At 55.1% G+C, this 3,473-nt stretch overlaps 1 long non-coding RNA gene across 1 annotated transcript; it reads right to left on the minus strand.

Annotated features, from left to right (window-relative positions):
* Window positions 1–873: 873 nt before the first annotated feature.
* Window positions 874–2,876, minus strand: LOC127056430 (uncharacterized). Its single transcript, XR_007775811.1, has 3 exons — window positions 2,812–2,876; window positions 1,667–1,826; window positions 874–943 (listed from the first exon to the last, which is right to left on the minus strand). It is a non-coding gene; the product is annotated as an uncharacterized LOC127056430 (long non-coding RNA).
* Between the last annotated feature and the right edge of the window lie 597 nt (window positions 2,877–3,473).

The following is a 3,473-nucleotide window of genomic DNA, read 5'->3' on the forward strand; positions in this document are numbered from 1 at the left end:
AATATTGTGCAAAGCTTGTCGTGTGAGGTGTCTATGACAAGGTTATGATTTGCTGGTTATAATTTTGCTGGCTGTGCGTTCCATTTTTGTATTTGAAGTTATGAATATGGGCTATGTACTTGTATCTCAAATGTATTTGATTCCAAGTAGCCTCAGTGTCATCAGCCCCCAAGTCCTTCAGGAGTCCATAGCAAAGAGACCCCTCCACCCACAATCCTGGACTCCTTGGGAGGTGCCTCCCACACTCCCCCCCAACCCAATGGCACATCAAGGAATAAAGTGGCAGCATCTAGTGTCAGTGGGGTTCAGTGGCTCAGGCCAGACACCTGAGCTGGGGACCCACCCCCATAGCACTGCTCGAGGGCCTGGGCCTGGAGTGTTCACAGCCCCTTCCTTACCCCTCTGAGCCCAGCCTGGCTCCTCACCTGGAATAAAGCAGAAGCGTCCGTCGGCCTCGCTGCTGTCCAAGTTCCAGGTACTGCTGTTGTCCCACAGGAAGCAGGCCGAGCTGCTGGGGCTGGGTGAGGGATCCTCCACCTCCTGCTCTGGGAAGGCTGGAAGGTCCCCACTGACCGGGCAGGGCGATGCCTCCTGCTGGAAATCGGGGCTGGGCTCCTGAGGCTCCTGCTGCCCACACAACAAGCCCCAGAACCACCCTGCCCGGTTCTGCACCAGGGCTGGGTCCTGCTTGCCCAGCTGCATCCTGGCCCAGCTCCATTTTGGCCTGGCCGGTGCCTCTCCAACCTCGGCGCCTGCACCGGGAGCAGGTTTCCTCTTCCAGAAGGCTGGGCACTTCCACCTCCTGGCCCGGCCGCGAGCTCCTTCCCTGCCATTGGGGACGGTTGGGCCGCTCTGCTCCTGGGGAAGATGGCAGCTGCTTTCCACAGGCTCTGGGGCCGCCTGCAGAGCCTTCTTCCTGAACATCCTCAGGAGCCTGGCCATCCTGGAACCGAGCGGGGAGCAGATGTGAGTCTGGGGTCAAGGCAGCCTCTCACTAACCAACTTGTTTGGTCTCTCCCCATCCCTGCCCCAGCCAGAGCAGCTCCTCCCCCCCCCCACGGGGGAGCAGGGAGTGCAAGCTACACACACTGCCAGGAGTTCATTGCATGATCTGCTCCCCCTCAACCTTCCCCCTCGTCATCCCTGGGGCTGCAAGAACCGGGGAGTCTCGTCCTTTTTGAGCACTGGGGTCAGTCACAAAGACCACTGGTCACTTTGGACAAGCAGCTCCCTCCTGCCAGCCCAGGACACACTCACACTTCCTCCCACCCATTCCCCACCCAGGCTAGAGAAGGAACAGAACTCAGGAGTCCAGACTTCTCCTGGGAAACCATTCCCCACTTCAAAGTCCCTAGACATAGCAAGGCCAAGGCCCCTTCGTTTCCCATTGATTTCCATGCTCTGCAGCTCCCCGGGTCCGGCCCAGCTCAGAGACTCTCAGCCTGGGGAACAGTCTCCCACAAGGGAAGGGCTGGGAGCCCCATTGCTGGGACCTTGCCAAACACGCTGGAGACGGCTCTGGAGAAGCCCCTCCCCAGTCTGAGAGTGAGGGGCTTCTGGGGGCTGTTTGCAAAACTAATGTCCTTTGGGAGAGATTCTCTCCCCCTCTTTCTGCCTCTCCCCAGACAGACAGGGGATGCCACCATGGAGCCCTAATGCCACTCACTTGCTCTGGTGATGAAGCGATGGATGGAGGATGTTCAATGTCATCCCTCGCCCTTCTCCTCACTCTCCAAGCCCAAGACAGGCTGGAGAGGAGGGTGGTGACCTGAGGAGTTACCCTGCCCAGCCAGCAGGCAGGGTGATGACACTGGGCGATCAGCTGGCTGTGAAAACAAGAGTCTGTCTTATTGCCAGGGAAAGGAGAAACTTGGCCAGAGGCAGGGGGTGCAGAACATCACCCTAGTGCAGGAGTGACAGCGCCTCCGGGATCCTGAAATCCCAGCACTTTACACACCTTCCTGGAGCCTCCCAACCCCCCTGGGCTGTCAGAAATGCAACCCCAACCCTACTGATGAGAAACAAACCTGGGGAGGGGAAGCTACTGACTCAGGGTCACACCAAGTGTCAGAAGTATAGATGGGACCCAGCAGTCCTTCTTTCCAGGCCCCTTTGCTAACCACTGCTGCACACTCCCTCCCACAGCTGGCAATTACAAGCAGGCCCTCATGGCCGCTCCCCCTGCCTATGAGAGGGAGTGTGCTCCGCTGGAGACACTGGACCAGGGGACTGGAAGTCAGGACTCCTGAGTTCCATTGATGGGATTTCATACTTTCCCGCTTTTGAAAAGTGCTGGGAATCTCCCAGACAAAGCCGCTCTGACAGTGCTAATCGGCATCTGACCATTCAAGGACGGAGCGCACTGCCCAGGAGGAGGAGGGTTTGGCTCTGGGGTTTCACTTCATCCCAGTCTAGAGAGAGGGGCCCAGCCATGGAGTTTGGCTCAAGAAGACCAATTCTCCAGTTTGTTAAGGGCATTTTGAATTCCAGTCCTGTGATCCAAAGTGCTTGGTGTCATTTGCAAATTTTAGAAGCATGCTCTCCACTCCATTTTCCAAATCAGTAATGAAAATATTGAATAGTACCAGACCCCGGACTGATCCCTGCCAGACCCAACAGGTACATCCTCTCTGTTGGACAGCCAGATATGGAGAAGGGCTCTTGGAGTCTGGGCTTTCAACCAGCTCTGCACCCAGATCACACTGATTGCATCTAGACCACATTTCCCTGCTTTGCTTGTGAGACTGTCCTACGGGACTGTGTCAAAAGCCTTAGTAACACCGAGCTAGATCCCATCTACTGTTTACCCACCTTCACTAGGCCCGGAACCCTGCCGAAGAAGGAAAGAGGATTGGTTTGGAATGATTTGTTCTTGAGAAATCCATGCTCACTAGTCCTAAGAACCAAACTATCCTGTTGGTGCTGCTGACAAACTGATAGTTTAAGAATGTACTCCAGTATCTCTCCAGCTATGGAAGTGAGGCGAGCTAGTAAGTCTCAGAGTTCTCTTTGTTCCCTTTTAAAGATAGGTCCTGTCTTGTTGAAGGGTGGGAAGATGTTCTTCTTCAGGGATCTCAGACGAGAACTGGAGCACAACACCTGGTTTGTTAAGGCCACAAAAACAGAGGCAGGAACCTCTTCTCTCCTCCTGGCAAAGAACCCCAGGTACCTGAGAGATAGGGACACACATCCATGAATGGGCTTTAAAAAAGGCAGTGGTTAAAAAGTTTTGCCCCAACCATTTCTTGTTTCCACAGACTAGACATTTTAGCAAACTTCAGAATTCCTTGGTGCTAAACACCGGGAAACTCCCCTTTCTCCTTCACAGAGGGTTTGAACGCCCCTTATATCACCCAGGCTAAGGACTGCCCAAAGTTCGAGAACTGTCCCTGTTGCCATTGGACAGATGGGGAGGAGCCTGAGGTCCAGAGAAGGGAAGTATCCTACCCAAGGGCCTACACAGCAAGGCGGTG

This window comes from Gopherus flavomarginatus, chromosome 8 (genome assembly GCF_025201925.1).
Source record: "Gopherus flavomarginatus isolate rGopFla2 chromosome 8, rGopFla2.mat.asm, whole genome shotgun sequence".
Lineage (NCBI taxonomy): Eukaryota > Metazoa > Chordata > Testudines > Testudinidae > Gopherus > Gopherus flavomarginatus.